The 18,968-nt window shown below is 43.0% G+C and overlaps 1 long non-coding RNA gene across 3 annotated transcripts in view; it reads right to left on the bottom strand.

Annotated features, from left to right (window-relative positions):
* The window catches only part of LOC310901717, a 65,533-nt gene that overhangs the window by 7,034 nt on the left and 39,531 nt on the right, over nucleotides 1-18,968 (bottom strand). Inside the window, exon 6 of one of the 3 annotated variants that reach the window (XR_014586066.1) lies at nucleotides 450-630. This is a non-coding gene — a long non-coding RNA (uncharacterized lncRNA). Of the gene's footprint in view, nucleotides 1-199; nucleotides 631-8,253; nucleotides 9,638-18,968 lie in introns of those variants that run through there. The other 2 variants (XR_014586067.1, XR_014586068.1) reach the window with 2 other exon arrangements.

Below are 18,968 nucleotides of genomic sequence, written 5' to 3'. Positions count from 1 at the left end.
TGAAACACAGCGCTTGCCTTTCTGCTTAGGGAACCCGCAGCAGAAACGTACCTGTGTTTTGGTAGGTACAAACCCAGCTCATCACACTGGAGAACACACAGGCAAAACCCACACGGGTCATGTCAGCTCCGATAGCTGCATGCATGGGCTTAGCCAAAAGGCAGGTGTGATGGTCCTCAAAGCTATTCCAGCATCTCACCCCCACCCTAATCACAGTTCCCAGCCTGGGCTTAAATCATCGTTAAATGCTTGATAGCTCATCCAAACAGATCATCTGTTTGCAGGCACCACTGCAAACGATTTCACCTGTTTGAATCTGTAATCTATGGGCTGTTTGTAATTCCTTGAATACGTTGTTTGCAAGCTGTTCACTGAAATCTCAGAGAGAAACTACTTCAGGAAATTATTTTCCTTTTTTATTTATTTTTTAACCTTGCCCACTAACATACCATTCAACAAGGCACTGCAAGCTGGTAGCCAGGTCATTCAGCAGGAGCCAGGTTGCTGCCACGCAGCCTCTGTCATCCAGGGTGAGCGATCACCCAACGCCGCAACGCGTTTCAGGAGCACGTTCATTGTCTGCCTGGTACTGGTCCTTTTATCTGTCTTTTCTCCAGACTGATCACTTTCCTGTAACACATTAAGCAATATGAATATTATATATCACCTCTACGGTTCTTGTTCTCATGTTCATGCAGTCAGAAGAGATGCATATATTAATGTTAAGGATGAGCTGAGCGCAGAGGTGCGCGGTGCGGGCTCAGGACAGCACCAAAATACTTCTGCCCTGGCACACTCCCAGCTGCCCAGAGCCTGCCGACAGCCGATCCTCCGAGCTGCGAGCCCTTCTCCTGAAACCATTTCTGAAAAGCCTTATCATGACGTTAAAAAAAAAAAAAAAAAAATCCCCTATTAGTGCTTATCTTTCCACTAACATGAATTCCAGTTGTTTGTAGGCTTTGTTTAATATCATCCTTTCCATTTAAATGTTCTTATTCCGAGATAAGAAAAACAATTCACTGACTTGCATTTCTTTTATCCATCCTAATTAGTTTTCTAATTAATTCATAACTCCAAAAGCCTTCATTTATTTCATGTTTCAATTTAACTTCCGAGCTGCCATAATCAGATTAGCAATCAAACCCCTTTTGAAAGTACTTCTTCTGCCAGGGAGCTGGGAAAGCTCGCACGAAAGTGCCTCTGTGAAGCTAATAAGCTTACAGCTTCTGCTTTGTTCTCCCCGGTCTAATTTTCAAGTTTGCAGACATCCCACTCAATCTGATGTGAACTTACCCGCACAAGGATGTTTTCTTTCCCCCAGCAACAGCACTGTTATTATTAGTTAGTTGTGCTACAGCTCTTGGAAAGGAAACAGAGCTGCAGGGAGCTGGATTGCACCAAGGCACGCGGGCACAGCCACGCCAGAGCACCCAGACCCCCCCCTTCCCAGCCACTGCTCTGCAGTGACAAGAGACACTTGGTAGGCACGCTTGGAAAGAAGGCATTCCCCTAAAGAGATACGGACAGCTGAAGATCAAAGGGATGTGACGGAGCTGAAGCAGATAGCAGGAAGCTGTATCCTGCCCCAAAACACTTGTGCTTCGTAGCTCTGATTCAGGGAAGCATCACTTTGGAAAAGCACTTAAACGCGTGCTCAGCATTGAATACACACTCGGTCCTGCCAAAGTCTCTGAAAGATAAGCATCCTCGAGAGCATCACGAATAAAGACAGGCTTAGCACGTGATTACACTCTCTAGCTGATTTGAGATCTAGAAAATGTAGCCCAAGAAGCAGAAAGCAATTGTCAAGGCAGACTTACAGCGCATCACAACACTGTCTGTGCCTGTCACACAGCATGGGAAGTAGCGATGCTGTGATTTCTTGTTCAACTGATACGCGTATTTTTGCCACTTTTCCACTGGAAATGGAGAAACCGTGCAGCATTTCCTACAGCATCCCCTCTAATCTTTCTCCTATCAAACTTTGGAGATGTTCAGATCTTCTCCCCATGGTGACACAACTGTTCCCTAAAAATCCCAGTAAACACTGTCTCATTTTTGTGCTCCCCTTCAGGTATTACCTGACACTGCGAAGCACTAATTCAAAACCACCTAAACACCACAGATTCAGGCCTGTCACCATCTCTATACCTTCAAAAATACTTAAAAGTACAGAGCATGCTTTTCTCTTTTATGTGTGTGTGAAGAGATAGGGAAATGTTAAGAAATTACATAAATAAAAACTTCCTAGTTTGCATAAACACACGTGAATGAGCAACTGAAGGAATCACCTAACTTTGGAGCAGATTTTGTAAATATACAGTTTTTAACTCTTCATGCACATCAAAGAATGAAGGTTTAAAATCTAATTAGATGTTTACCACCCCACCCTCCGAAATCCCTGAAGTATCTGGTCAAGCATAAAGCCATAATGAAAATATGGACACATATACAAAGAAAGAAATGAGCCTTATAAGGGCGAGATCTACCGTGTTACACTGAGGGCGAGTTTAGTTGGATAAAAGCTGTTACGTGAGAGTTTTACCAAGGATGAGAGGTTCGTGCATACAGATGAAGAAAGCCTTGAAGAAGACAGATGGAAAAAGCAATTCAAAATAAATATAAATAGCCATGTATTTGTGTAACACAGAAGTCTCTCTTGCTTTTAAAATCACTCAGAAGAAATCTAAGTGCCGTGACGTGACGATTCAGTTTAAATTAAGTCTCCCACATTAATCAATATTCATTTCTTCTTATCACAAGTAATATAACAGTGTTGTCAACTTTTCATCTTCTAAAAAGGATTAACGACATTAAAAACAACTCTCATGATGAGAGAAAATTAAATGTGCTCATTCTCACTGACGAACACACGTACTGCTCCTATCGTTATGCTAACTTCCAGTGGAGTCACAGCGTTTGCACATCCGTACTCATGAACCACAGATTCGGGGCTGAAACTGCTAATTGTGCAACTGCACAGAAGATTTAAAAATTAAAAAAAAAAAAAAGCCAGAAAGATTTTTCTTCCTCTAAAAGCATTCTGCACATGCTCTCATGTAAAACATCACAGCAGCTGACAGCACCCAGATTAGGATGTCTGTGGCTGTGGGAAATAATCTTCCATTAATTTTCTGTGATGCTGTGAGCGGCATGAAGTTCAATGTCATGTTTTTCTTGGCGCTTGTTGTTGTTGCTGTTTCTTTTTTGACAGCTGAACCCCATTCAGAGTTCATCTGTCTACGAAAGCCACCTGAGAGCACGCCAGAGGAGGGGCACGGCTGTATCTGCCACGCTGCGTGCACGGGCACCGCAGAGCGCTCTGGGTCTGTCCGCTCCCAAAGCCGCAGCTCTGCAGAGCAGCAAAGCCATTTTTATAAAGGTTATGGCAAAAAGAGAAGCGGCAGCGAGCACAGCGTGCCAGCACCCAGCTCTTCCCAGCACAGAGATCACCAGGCATGGGCAGGAAAGCGAGGCCTGGCATGTCCCTTTAGGCTAACATACGAGCTCTCTGTGTAATCCATCACGGGATGAAGGACACAGCATTTCAGAAGACTGTCGCCGTTTAACACTTTGCCTGCATCCACCTTCTGCCCACCTACAGCCCCGTGCAGCGAGCACAGGGGTGTTAGCGGAGCTGCTGCTATGCTGAGGCATAGCACTCAGCTGCCTTTAGCAGGGTCTTAATGCTTCCCTAAGCATCTTCCTTGAAGGATTTAATACTTGCCGTCATCTCCTTCTGCTCCGCATCCCTCTGCCTGACACGTAATGGAAGTGTACTCTTCCTATTTTGGCACCTCGTACTGACAATCAGCTGCAGGGGAAAACACAGTCGCTCAGGATCTGACGGGGAGGAAGGAGAAAGTGGGCTGAATTTGACCGATGCAGTAAGTTTCAAAGGCAATCTCACACACCCTCCTCGGCAAGGCTGGAGTCTGACAACTCCAGCTGCCAGGGATGCTCGCTCCTTTACACAAGTCCCTAGCTCCAGCAGCAGTTCCTGTAGCCCACTAAATCACATCTTTATCGGAAGGACACGGGAGCATATAACAGCTCTGACAAGCACATGAGCAGCCATTCATCGCTCTGTTTTAGGGGTATGGGTGAGCCTGAAGCAAACAACAGAAACTTCCAGGCAGGAACAGAAAGTGCTTGGCAAATGCCAAGTCATGAGGGAAAAGCTTCAAGGGTTTGGCAGCCTGGACGAGGTGCAGTGGAGACGTTCATCTGCCAAACCCACTGAGAGGCAACCATTGTTTCACTGTTTTTAATATTTCTGAAGCTCAAATTAATCTGACCCCGAGCCTAGCTTTTCTGAGCTGTAAAGATGGTTTTAATGGTGATCTTTTTTGTATTCTCTTACATCAGCTACCGCTTGCAACTGGGTGGAGATCTTCCAGGAGTATCATTGACGGTAAATGGTTTGATAAAACCAGAGATAGTTTGTCCGCAGAGATGCCCCTTATACCACAGGAGATAAGATCCTTCACTGAGCACCTGGGAAACATTCATTATTCATACAACCAAAACACACGCGGGTCTCTGTTTGCGTACCTCTCTGCCAAAAGCTTTTAAGTTGCTCCTGCAGGTATCAGAGACTCTCTTTTTGATGCCGAGACCTTACAGCCTCGTCGAAAATGGAGGCTGCCAGGAGCTTGCACCCGCCGTGTGGGAGCTGATTCACCCCCGCTGCATCTCTTGTGGAGGTCAAAAATCAGCTGGTCTCGCGCTGTAGTATTCGATCCCACTCACGGGTCCTTTTTCCATATTCACACGTAAACACAATAAAAAGCAAGCCTGGTGCTTTGTTTTCATGCCATGTATTTCACCCAGGATGCAGGAAAATTGAATTCATGTTCATCCTCTTCCTTCCTACTGCCACAGATATGCAGAAGGCAACTGGTCCTTCCCATTCAAACCCTAAAAACTAAAATTTTGATTGATTTTTCTTGTCCCTGACCTTTGGGAGCAGAAAGGAGAACAGAGCTTTTGCCTCTGACAGTACCTGAGTGGCATAGGTTTCAAAGTCACAATAGACTGAATAAGTAAACACAAATATTGTTCTTTATGCATAAGAATAATGACAGTAGAGAACACCAGAATAACTCTTTGAGACATTTCCTAACTGGAGGGAGAAATAAATTAAAATATGCAATAAAAGTTTTACAGCAGTTAGTGATTTCACTTTTGGAGAACCTGCTAGGAACAAAGTTAATGGCACAATAAATTCTTTTGTTGTGAGAAATGATTATTTGGGGTTTTAAGATTTGACAATTCCTTGTAAATCTAATCAGCCAGCTAGCAATTAATAACGTTAAATGGCTTCACGTCTTTCTGCGTCAGCACAGCAGCGCTGTGTCAATGCACACACCTCCGAACGCTCGCCTTCCTCTCGCAGGCTGGCTCATGTCAGCTGGGTGAAAGCAAAAGAAAGCATTTCTCCAGGCGTTAAATAACCACCGGCACAAGCCCCGTGGGAAGGGATCAAAGGGCCCAAGATTTCTACCAGCATGGTTGGAAGACCTTTTATTTTGCTCTGGATTCTGCCTGACCTGGCTTTTGTGCTTCATTTTAACCGCAAGAAAGAAGCAGGTAATTTGAGGCTGACACGTCTCAAATCAACACTTCAACCCTCTAACTTCTGTGTTTTCATCTTTTAAGCTTTTGATCCATGAAGGGACCGAAATCTGTTTGAACCACGTTATTTTTCACTATTACAGATGACACTACAATTTTTTGCCCTGGACTAAGTTCAGAAGAGGAATGAGGCAGTGTCAAAGTGTCGAAGCCAGGCAGCTGAAGATGGCCTGGGTAATGCTGTTAATTTGGGCCCAGGATGATGTACTGGACTATAGAGTACAAGAAGAGTTTACGTTTGAAATAAATATTTAAAAGCTACGTAGGACAACTACAGCCCAGGCATGAAATTCAAGAGGCCCATCTCAGCTCCAACCCTGCTTCAGAGCTTTGCTTTAAAACCAAACTCACCCAAAGTTTAGTGGTGAGGGATGCTGTGAAGACAAATCAGTGGTCGTCAGGCTACAGTGAAAATTCATAGCATCCTTGCACAGGAAAGGAGGTTGAACAGTGCTGAGTGAGACTTAAAATCTATATTTATCCATTAAAATACTTTTTCTAAGTTATTACGTATCCCTAAGAAAATGAATGTGCTACAGCGGCTTCATGTAAGCCTCAGTGGAGTTTGAAGTGATTTGGATTTTGTCTCTGCGCAATTTCATCTATTGCTCTTCTTGTCTCCCACCAGCAGACACAGAAGCCAAAACCCAGCTACAAAATCAAGTTAGCTTTTCATCTTCAAACATTAATTATCACAAACTCTCTGTGAAGCTGGTGAGCATCGCTGCCTTCCATTTCTCAAGTAAGGAGACAGCAAAGCAGCTTTCCCAGAGCCACAGAGAAACCACTGCAGAGCCCAAAACATGATTTAACTTCTTCCCATGCTTCTACAAACTGAGCAGCAGCAGCAAAGTACCCCCAGTCGAGTCTCGCTGGGCACTAAGTTAACAAACACTTTAAATCACTCTTCTGGAAGTCAGTAGAAGTGAGCAAACATACTCGAGACCGAGCCATCCTCACGTAGACACTTGGCTCAGACAAATCCCTCACTGGGGCAGAGCCAGCTGGTCGGCCCCAGACAGAACTGCAGGTTAACCTCAGTAATAACGCCATGCCAAGAAATTTGCAGTGGGTGGGTGGGTGCCGGCAGGGAGGAGGAAGAATTTGGGCCAGTCCGTAAGAGCAGAGCCCCAGGGCAAGCCCTGTGGCACAGCAAGCGGAGAGGAAGGGATAAAGAGGGAGACAAGTTGTTGAAAACCCCTGTGGCAGAAAGCACAGCCCGTGAGCTGAACGCTGTGCATGGGAGGGGACGTGAAGCCCTTGCTCCCCAACCTGTCGAGGCATTTCACATCTTACCACAACATCAGTCCCACTCACAGCATAAAGTACATCACTTCTATCAAAAGTCTCCCTCTTCAAAGGGAAACCACAACCAAACAGAGCACAAACAGATCGATGGGGCTCGTAAGCATTTAGAAGGCTCCTAAGAGAAAAAATCTCATGGTTCATCTCCTTACCTAAAAAAGAAAAAAAATTGTTTTTCCTTCTTTTTTTTTTTTCTTTTTACACTGAAATACCATAATATCTGTGAGCTATCCACAGCCCACAGCAAAGATAGCTCAGATACCTCAGTCACTCCCACGTGCAGAGGACACCCCAAGATTGTTCATGCAGCACATTGCTTTATTTCTCCAACACAACTTTTTGGGTGCACGTAGAAACCCTTTTCTCACCAAGAAGCAGGATTACACCCTCAGCATGCTACCCGCAGGTGGTGACCCTTTACTGGTTTTACGTGGCAGGGTAAAACGTGGCTGGATAAAACCACCACAGACTCCCGTGTCCCACACCTCTAGAGCGGATGACAGAGAGCTGGCAAATTTGATGGATTGTGCGTTCGCTACCAACGCTTATTACTGGACAATTAACCACAAGTGCTAATTCTCACTCTGGAGCAGAACGGCTTCTCAGCACCATTCAGGGCTCCCAGGATCCCCACGCAAAGCCAGGCACCACGGCAGGGGGCTGTGGGGTCGGCACCAGCAAAGCTCAATGCCCCACACAACCAGTGTGGCATCGCAGTCTGCCTAGTCTAAAACAGGCCGGTCCCTGCTTTTCAGTCTCTTCTTTTTTAAAAAAATGAGTAAAATTAGACTTTAAAAAAACCCTACTACGAGCAAGGAATTTGATACCGAAGAATGCGGTTGGCATGTAAAATTCAGCACAGCTATTCCTATAAAAATAACATTTGGAAGCTGCCACTCAGTTAGTGCCACCGGTGCAAATTGTTTTCACTGGTAATGACATGATAAAACGTTAAACAGCAGGTGGGAGTTCCATTACTAAATGCCCAGGAGGAAACCAGATGAAGGATTTTCTTAATCTGCTGAGAATTGACCATTATTATAATTGAGTAACCTTTTTAAAAAGGAGATACGAAGCTAAGTTTTCATGACCTTAACTGCTTCGCATAACTTCACATGTCATCTGTTCCTGTTGTTCCTACCCTAAGAGGCACTTGGTATTCATGACAATCCATAAAGCCCATCGCTCGCGATAATTGATATCATTAATTTACATTCTTTGAAGGCCTTTCTGTAATCATTAGCCAGTCATATGGGAGGTAAAATCAATGATCTGAACTGTGTCATTAATAATAAGACAGGTGTGAACGAGTTTTTCTAAAAACATGATTTCTGCAAGTTATTTAATTCATATTATCACTGTAGACAAACAATAAACTCGACACAAAACAAAATTTCCACACGACACGACACTGCTACCTAACAATTGCTCCTGTTTGTTTGTTTAACTAAAAGAAGTCCATGTTATTTTCTATACTCTTTGCAGGACATTAATTCCAGATACATGAAAACTTTTCAGAGACCCAAATCTTCTCTAGTGTGGTTATTTAAATAAAGTGTCTGAATACTGGAAGAAATCCTTCAGTCTGAGAGAGGACAGTAAAATTTTGCCATTAAATTCATGAACAATGCAGGATTTTCCTTATTGCCTCCTCTTCACCACAAAAGTCTGGGGGAACTTTGCACCTGTTGGCTGTTGCGTGCAGGTGCTGAGCCCTCTGACTATTACATCCCCATCCATACACTACGTACAGGTGCCAAGGCCCAGTTTCTAGTTTCTTGACTGAAATCTTCCCTAACTGACAGTTTCATAGGAGTGATGCTGCCGAAGATGAGAAGTGACTGACGTCTTTACAAATGAGGTGCTGTCAAGCAGAATGCAACTTGATTTGTGGATTTGCAATGAAAACCATTTAAAACGTTTACTCGTGAATTCAGCGCCTCTGCTGCAAAGACATGAAGGATATTATAGGCTAGAAAAGTTGGATGTCATTTTATGAGAACTACTTTAAAGAATATTACTGCAGTATGTAAATAATACTTCGCTGTTTAAAGCTGAATAATTATCAATGGATAAAGCATTAATATGGCTGGGAACAATGAAAAATCATCGATGGTTATGCCACAGACAAAGTGTATCTGCTCTTGCCTTTGGGGAATGTACTTGCAAAACCCCTTTTTGGTTGGTTGTTTCAGGGTGCCAAAGCTACAGAGGAACTTCTGCAGAAGTGCAGATTTTCAACAGAACATTTCCATTTCGAAGCACGTTGCTTTGGAAGAAATGGTCCAAGCCACCTCTAGCCCCAGCCACGCGTTGACTAAACCACCACAGACAACGATGATTTCTCTGTGCAGTTTACTATCCATTAACAGCCTTATTTCTATGCACTTTGCTGCCACATGAGGCAGTTTCTGTGCCGTGCCCCCACCTGGCCCCAGCTCCATGCCTCTCTGCACACCAGGCAGGACACCTGCAGGGTGACAGGGGGAGGCTGTGGTTGCAATAGGGGTGTTTGAAGTTCTGTCCTTCATTTCCTTCACCTTCAGCACTGTGCAGAGTTTTCCATCGGAGATCAAGACAGTTTTGATCAGGCTATTTTTATTTTGTATTACATTTTTTCATTGCTGCCTATCCCATCTTCTTGCCTTGAACCGGACCGCGATGAGTTATCTCCCTGTTTTCAATCATCCATTCTCTAGGGAAAAAAGAAAACAAGGCAATCACACCGCAGGGGCAGCAGCAGCTTCTTCTTATAAAGATCTTCTGGGTGTTTGTCAGCAGGGCTGGGTTTTATTCTCCTCCCTCAGTTAGAACCAGAGGAACATCTTCAAGAGGCTGAAGCTGTGTTTAGGCACCTGTCAAATTTGGCTTTCAGTAAACCTCATTTCCTTGCAGTCTCCTTGAATTAATGCCAGTGGCTGACACATGAGTGGCCTGGCTGACTACAAAGTTCATTTCAGATCTCATAGAAACTGTATTCCTGGATCGTTCTCAAAAAGGGATTTGTTTTCGTTTTAAATTTAATTATTTTAATTGCCAACCATAAAAATTTGCTTTCATTATGTTCACGTTAAGCATAGCATTTTCCCCCTCCTACAATCACTAACTAACTCACATAAAAGAAAATACACTAAATTGATTTTCTTCCGTAGGAAATACATCAAGGAAAGGAAAGGATTGATTTCCCTCCATAGGAAACAAGACATGAATGTTTTTAATCCAGCTGCTGCATTCAGTTATCATGTACAGTATTGAAGAACTGTGCCATAAAAATGAAATTAAACGCATAATGGCACAGACCACCCTTCTCTCGTGTTATCTTCAAGTATCCAGTGCTTTGGCAGGACACTACATAAACCTTTAAGTGTTACCTACCCCCATCTATTTTCAGTGGGTTCCAATACTTGTTTATGCACCTTTCTGGGATTCTCTTTGGAAAGGTCCGCATTTTGTCACTTCTCATTTCAGTGAAAAGACTGGATGCAACATTAGTTACAAAACTTGAGTAAGTGTGGCAAGTCTCACCCTGTGCTACTGCAGACTATGCTATTCTATCATATATCAATCCCATGAAGATTTGTAACTGAGGACACATTTCTCAGGCAGCTTAAATGATTTTTATCTGGGGTCTGCACCATCCTTGACCTTCAGAACATCCATGCAGACTTTCACAGGCGAAGGATGTAATTACATCCAATTTAAATAAAATTTGTCATCTGAATAATGTAGAAAAAAAGCCAAAGCTAGAAATAACAGCTCTAAGCACTGCAAAGGTTGCAGCTTGATGGCTACGTTGAAGCTTGGGCTAATCCTTAGTGAAAATACATCAGCCACTATATTCTTCTGAGGTCATTATCATGGCCAAACTGCCGTTGAAGAGGAGGATTCCCCAGCGTTTTACATTTGAAAAATGTTATTTCTAGCATTGCTTCTTATCTGCACTGTGTGCACAGGGAGGAAATAGCTTTGTGATCTAGATGCCCGCAGGAGATGCTGAGTGCCATGCAGGGGCTGTTGGCTGCAGCTCATAGACAACAGATCCATGCCCCATCACACCCCAACCCCGGGCAGGCGGCAGGACTGGGAGGATACAGCAGGGCTGACTTGTGAGACCAGTGGCCCCAGCAAAGGAGGATGTTTGCTTGCCTCTGACTCATTTCCTTCTGAGCCTTTTGCTCCCCAAATGCAACGTTTGCATTTCTCTTTCTTTTCAAGCCTATTTCCCCGGTTAACAAACGCTAGGTCCTCTTTGATCAGTATTCAGTGAAAGCTGGGCAGATCCAATCCTTTTGGATGGCATTTTCTATATCTGTAAACAAAATACCAGCAAAAGGTTGAGTCCACTCTGTCCTCCAAACTGAGAGAGACGCAGTTATTGATCCGGACATCAGGCTGCCATTTTAGTGAAAGAAAGACTGATTATCTTTGTATCTAAACAGGCATAAGGCATCAATAAGAAACTTCCTACACTTAACACCAATGCAGGCAGCTCCTGTTTTAAGGAGTATGTTGGGCATGAGCAGAGACTTGACTTTCTTCACTGTTCCTCAACTGTGATTATCCGCTACTAAAAAACGACCAGTTTTAGCTCAATAGATCTGAACTCAAATACATGAGTGTCATAACTGACACTGGAGATTAACTGCAGCTTCTAGGGTCTTTGTGATTGTTCAACACAATCCACAACCTTAGTTCTTCCAATTGCTCTCTGCTATCAGTGTACCCAGGAGTGCCCATGTTTCATCTCTGGTTTTGGTCTTGATTTACCTATGAAATTCCTTTTAACATTACAAAAGGTGTACATGTTCGGGTTACAAATAACCAGGAAAAACAAGAAAACAAACAAAAAAATAATAATGCTCTCTTTAGCTGCTCATTCATCATAACTAAGCCATGCAGATGGCAAGAAAAGGCCCCATAAAGAGTCGAAGATGTCATCTTTCAGCCACTCTGCAAAGGCAACAAAAAATGCGGATGCTCACCTGCTCCCTGAAGGAGACAAGCAGAGCATCAGTGGCTTCTTCTCCCCATGTGAATGCACTGCCCCAACAACGCACATACCACTGGGGGCTCTGTAAGGCTTTTTTTCACTCCTTCGGCTGCAGCCATTCCCCACGCTACATTTTCTGCCTAGCTCAGACAGAACTCTATTCATTTGCCTTTCTAACAATTTACTCAAAGGATTTGACTGCCTTTGTATTTTTTTTTTTAACCAAAGCTCAAATTGGTTCCTTGACAAGCTTTAATAATAGCCACTCAAGTGAGGTGAAATCAGGAGTCTTATAAGAGTACCATGCTCCTTTGATGTTCATTTATAGACCAAAGAGCAAACAAATCCACAGAAGGCATTCAGGGATGCACTGCAGCCACTCTGGCGAAATACCCCAGACTTATCATCCTGGGAGATTTCAGCACTTACGTTGGCGAGATCCCACATGAAAGAAAAGAATTACTTTGAAAATAAAAAATCCTCACTTCTCAAAGACTTTGGATGTCCCTGAGGTTATGCGGACACACAAGACAAAACTATTTCAGGTCTCACAGCCAGTTCTGTCCCAGACAGTTTGCCCTCCTGCCGAGGTAGGGGTGTAAGTCCCAGTGGTAGCAAGCCAGCCCCGTGGCATTCAGCAGATCGCAGCAATCCAGGGCTCAGCCTGTGCCTGCCTGGTCAGGAGGGGCTGCAGCTTCCCCTGGGAGCAGCTCAGCTGCAAGGGAATGCCTAATTTCTTTAACCAGTTTCTTATCTTTAAGATACATTCCTAGGAGTAGTGAAGGAAAATGGTGCTTATGCCACAGCTGTTTGGTTTATGGAGACCTACTCAATATCTCAACAGAAAGCAAAGCTGGCAATAGCTGAACTCCCCTGTCAGCAAGACATGGACGATACGCTCTTCCCACAAGGAGCAGCAGCAGATCAATCCATCTATAAAGATCAAAGGATTAAAGCTGAATCCACACCAGGAGGGAGCCACACTCCTGGGCAGGAGGAAGAACCAACTGTGAGAAGTTTGCAGACGTAGGTTGGTCCCTCCCGTGGCTGACGGTACCTGCCTAGCCACGAACAGTGCCCTGCTCCTGTCAGGCGGCAGCAGCGACAACAGTTTCTACAATCCCCCACAGACTAGAAGGTTTCTATTTATCAATCAGTGCCTTTGCACCAAGTTGGGTGCCTTCATTGGATGTGTCAGAGTCTGTACAATGATTTATCTGGACACGGAGCCATCAACATCCAGGACTTGTGAAGAGGGCACAACCACAAGAACTGTTATTAGCCGACGTGGATGTCCTCCATTCTCCAGTGGCTGCCCAGATGATGTCCTGGCAACAGTGATGTCCCCACCCTAATCCTCCAGTCACCTTGCGTATCTCAGATTTCCTGGTGCTTCAGGTTTAAGGCCGTGATCCAAATGAGATGGCACCTTGTGCCACAAGGGCTGCCCATGAGGGGGAAGCACCCCCTCACTGACTTTGCAGGACACTTGAGGGTGTCCTCACGGCAGGAAGGCCTCTGTACCAAACGGAGGGCACGAACGAGTATTTGGTTATCCTTTTAGTGCACCTATTCTAAGGCACATTTAGGCAGATATGTAGGGACTATAGCGTAAAACCACATGCAAAAACCAGCAAAACAATAAGCTGTTTAAAAGTGAAATGTCTCTGCATATTTGAGAAAAATTCAGAGTAAAATTGTTGCAAGCTGCTACCAGCTTATTTGTTTGACTCTATTAAGTTGTTAGCGTGGCAAATGTCACCCTTATTCGCTCGTTTTCCACATGTGGCATCTTGTTATACACTGTGACTGACCTTCCAGAAAAGCAGTGATTATCTGCAGTTATTCATCCTGGCACAAAGGCTCCTGATCCCCAGCCACTGCTCACTTACAAATAAATACAAGCTCAAACTCCTTAAAGCTATTAAGGAGCAGACAAAGTTTGCTTATTCTGCCCCGGGTACTTACACCGCATCCGTTCATTTCAAGAAATAACGTTGCTACTCTGTAGTTCAGAAGAGGCTGTAAATCAGCTCGCTCTGAACTGTATATATTCGCAGTTACCATTTGCCATTGCCAAGCACCTATAGATTTCCAATAAACAGGTCTCATTCATTGTGAAAATTAGATAATTGAAACTATCTATTTGCTTCAAGGCTTTGGTCTCAGAGGTGATGCTCGCGTGTTGCCATGACAAGTGGGCGACAGCAGCCGTAATTCAATTCCACCATACTCTGTGGCCCGTTTTGTTTGTCAGTAATGAGAGCGCTTTACGAGATACAGGAGATTATCGGTCAGCTTCTGCCCGTTGCTATTCTGCCTGAGGAACACCCTTTTTTCCCTATTACCATCTCCATCTCTGTAGAGGGATTTAAAAATGGAACAAGAATGGGATGCTGTCAGAATCAGCAGTCCCAAATCACTGTTATCTTTGCCACGCTGCAGATTGCAAACTCTAGATTATTATGCAGGAGTAGATACATCAGAGCAAGTGGGAAATGGATAGCAAATTCTGCCTAACAAATTTGCATGCAGACATTTCCATTGAAGACCAGCATATCTAATGAAAGATTAATTAAATTACTTTGCCTTTCTGAATAAAATCTTAGGGACAAAAATGAACATTTTGTGTTAGACTGTGCAGCGAGTTAAAATAGGCAGAGAAAGCTTGACTGGTACAAAATGTTTGCATCAAATACAGTCCAGGGAGATATATATGTATTTACATCTCCAATTTAACCAGAAAAGAGGGAGAGAGAGAGAGGGAGAAAGTGTTCCCACTCACAAAATCCATCTCTATGATTTTCTCACTGTTCTCTTCAGCCAGAGCCACATTTCAATCAAGTCCTCACGCCAGTGGAATTCCCCTTAGTATTTAACTGGTCAAAACCTGTATTCAACTGTGGCATGAGAAAAGGCATTTTTCTCATTCTGTGCTATGTTTTTTTTCCAAAACAATTGTGATCATCACACTAGATGCTCTTCAACTGAAAAATTACTAAAAAAATGAATATATATATATATAGTAGCAGATAACTCAATAGTTCATGATCCATCAGCTATTTGCCAGACATAAAGCTATTCACCAGCCACTGAACCTTGCCATCTGACAGACTGCTGCTTAGGTCCACATGATGCAATTTATAAACTCTTTGTTTATTACTTTTTACATATTAAGGCACTTTTCTATCCCATGAAATAATTCGGAGATATGAAACTTTAAACTTTCTCATTATTCTGAAAACTCTTAAAGTTTTAATAAAAAACTAGCTCAGTGGAAAGGAGGACCTAATTCTGATTTGTACAAAACCAGAACATACCAAAGCCATCTTATTCTACTTTGTCATCATTTTGTTGTTCCTAGCTACAGGAATGCATCTGCAACTTAACCACAAAGATGTAAATCAAAGTTAGGCAGAAATTTTTAAAGGAAAGCTCACCTTTTGTTTTAACCCATGAGCTGTTGGCTCATGGAAATATAAATATGAAAACCAAGCAACAGGTTTGTGTGCCTGCACAGCCTGAGTTAGGGGCAAAGGGATGCTCCAGATCTCCCCTATCACCTCTTGCACCAGAGTTGGTCTCCTCTCGGCGGGAGGACCTTGCTCAAAGCCATGCATTTGGGCACCTGAGAGCAGCTCCTCTTAGAAGAGTCTGGGGAGTTCCCAAAAGCAGTTGGTGCTCAGCTCCAGTGAGATGCTGTGCAGCTGCAGTCTGTGCTCAGCTCCTTGCTCTGCAGCAAGGACGTGCCCAGAGCAAAGAAAGAGGCAGCATCAAGCACGGGCCAGAGTGAGTTTTATCCCTTCCGATGCAGGACTTGCTGCAAATGCAGCCCATTTTCCACTGCGTTCACACAGAATTGCGTGCAATCCATGTTTATAAACATGGCTGTGCCAAAGGAACACTTGGCCCACATTATTAATTCTTCTCCCAAAGGGAGGGAATAAATGAAAGTAACACCGGCAACTGCCCAGGCTAACAGGGCAATATCACTCGAGAGAGAGTTGCCAACTACAGTGGGAACATTTGCTTGAGTAACTCAGAAGCATCAAGTATTCTGCCTTTAAAATTACACTTTTTCATACACATTTTCAAGCCACTTGCTGTATCATTTGTTTCAGGACCAAAATGATGTTTTTCCTCTTACTAACAATATTTAAAGTATGATGTACCTGCCGAGAAATACATGATTGCTCTGCAAGAGAATGCTTCAGATACTGAAATTGGCAAGTCCTTTATCCATAAGCCAAGAGATTTGTTGCAGTTGTTATAACGGAAATATGCAATACTGAAAAAGAAAGATATAATTTATGGAGGCAGTATTCGGTAAACAGTTTGATTCAAGTCATTTGTGTGTGCTGCTTTAAATAACCAGCTTTCTGCATGAAAAACTTTGAGTTCAAACAGAACAAATGGAGAACAGGAATTCAAGCTGGTGTTTTCTTCCATACAATGACCATTCAAACAGAAAAATCTCCACTGATTACATTCATTTATGGGCCTTGGTAAGGATAAGTAATGGTGTTAGCTAATTTATGAAGATGAGAATAGTCGTGACTTATAGGAAACAATTTATATAACCAGTTCTAAAATATACTTTTAGATCAGGAAAGTGCTAAAATTCTGGCAGTGGCCACATTAGCAAAGAGAAGACACAATAGTATTGATTAAAATTTGCATAATATCTGCTTAATTAAAAATGCAGCCTTATATATTGCAGCCAATAGATTAATCCACTTTTCAAGCACTTTTAAAAGAATAACGTAATTCCAGTTCAGAAATATATTTTCCTCCAAGCAATTTGCCAAATAAGGGGCTAAAATGTAAAATATTTTTTCCATTAGTTTTTTTTTTCCATTAGTTTTAGGTAATTGAAATGCAAAGTGCTGAGCACTTAATCTTTCCAGGCAGGAAAAGCTGCTTGCTGTCAGATTTTATTAAGTCTTTTTGCCGCTCTTCGTATAGTCAATAACAAGTGTCTAAACCCAGGAAATGATGTAGAGGTAGTGTTCAAAGGTAAGGATATGATAAGGTGGTGTTTGCATTCTGGATAATATGAGAAAGTCCAACATGTACCCAGGAAGATTTTTCTCCACGTCAACTAATTAGCATGTTTATTGGAAGCATTAATTATTCTGACAACCTCAAGGATTGTTAAGCGTGTTAACTCCTCACATGCTCCCTTCCCACATGCCTTTCCAAGCACTGTTTACGTGCCAACCATCAGGGGTAGCTTTCTATATTTTAGTAAATCCAAACGAAACTGTTGTTTCCCATTCTGGCATGGGAAGTCAAAAAGTAAATTTGACTCAGTTTCAAAACAAACCCAAGGCAAGTAATGTTTTGATAAAGATTAGAAAATCCTTGACACCTCCACAGAGGTGGCCCTGTATCTGAGCATGAGGTCCTGTCTGATCCTCAGAAAGATAAGTTAGATTTAAACCTACCGCTGGAAAACAAAGATCCCAATATCTACACAGCCACCAAAGTTAGGCACACCATTGCCCTGATTGCTCTTGATGAACATTTATTTTTTATTTCATCTTTCGAGGGTACCACTGCACAGCTTTTAGGCAGCAACATGTGGATGTCCTATTTTCTCTTATCTTTCTTCTTCCCCCTTATTTTCTTTGCCACTTTTCTTCCTTTCATTTCCTCTCCAGTGTTATTTCCTTTTTTACCTTTCTTGTGCTTTAAGCTTCCTGCTCCCAGTTCTGTCTCGTCACACCCATATCTGAATCAATCTTTCTTTCCTGACTTTTCCGCTTTCCCTTGTCTGCTTCTTGCATAAAGGTTTCTGTTACTGACGTGAACGTATATGAAAAGAAAATTGGGTGTTTATTAATAGGTTGCAGTTTCTGGGCTCAGGTGTAGCTACTTGTGGCTGTTTTACATCCCTCTGAATGTTTTTCTGAAGATTTCCTGTTACTCCTGTGTCTGCCTTACAGACCAGCAAGATGGGGACAGGGACAAACACCTTCCAAAACGCCTCAAAGGTTGAGCCATTGTGTAGCCTTTTCCCGCTCCCTCCCTGGTCAGCTCCTCCTGGTCTTTTTTCCTCTCAAACAGTCAACGGACACAGATCTAATTACCAATATCTCAGACCATCATTAGCAAAGTAGACACAGACTGAATTTAATATCACCTCGGGGAGATCATTACTTCTACAATCCTACAAAGTTTTTAATACACCTTTCATTAAAACTGCACCCCCAAGCATTTTGCAAAAACTCAATATCACACTTGTAAGGATGAATAATTTGGGGGTAGAAAGAGAGAACTTTAGAATCTACATACAAAGTAAAAATACAAAGTCAAGATAAAATCTGCAGGACAGCAAAACATCTGTGGCCAAGCCAATAATGGTGTTTGCAGGCAGATCCAAGCTCACCCTGCTGATGTTACCCTGCTATAAGCTGAAATGACACAGAAACATGTCTGTAATGGACACACTGGTCTGTAGAAAGGATTGAGTCTTGAGACACCAAAGCTGGCTTTGCAGCTGGGGTATTTCACGAAGCTAATAAAAAGCGGTGTTGCTTTAACTCCTCAGATGATGGGCACAGCAGCACCGCTCCTAGCATGGACAAAGCAGTGTAAGCACCTGGGGCAAAAGAAAGTTTGGGGCACTCCCCGCCTGTCCAGAAGAAATCCCAGCCAGCAGCCAGTCTGCTCCTGCTGCTGCTACACAGCTTGAAACAGAAGTTTCTACCAGGAAGCAAAATCTCAGAGAGCTGCTAGCTGACTGCACACCTCCACACTTCAAGGCAGATCCTGGCTGTGGGTAACACCAACAGGGCCTCCCATGACTTTTTTTTGTCATTTTCTGTAAAACATTACAAGTCAAAGGTCAGCGTTTTAAAACTATTTAGTGGCCTAGGGATGCATTTAACTACCATTCCAAAACCCACTAGAGACTCATCTGCCTCTTTAGGCATCTCAAAACCTACAGCTCTCGTGTTAAATAAACAAGCGTTGCATACTAAATGCTCCGTATTTTTTTCTTCCAGCTATACTCATGTACAGTAGCATAAAC

The sequence above is a fragment of the Anser anser genome (genome assembly GCF_964211835.1).
Source record: "Anser anser genome assembly, chromosome: 6".
In the NCBI taxonomy this organism is placed as follows: Eukaryota; Metazoa; Chordata; class Aves; order Anseriformes; family Anatidae; genus Anser; species Anser anser.
This window is presented reverse-complemented; position numbering and strand designations above follow the sequence as displayed.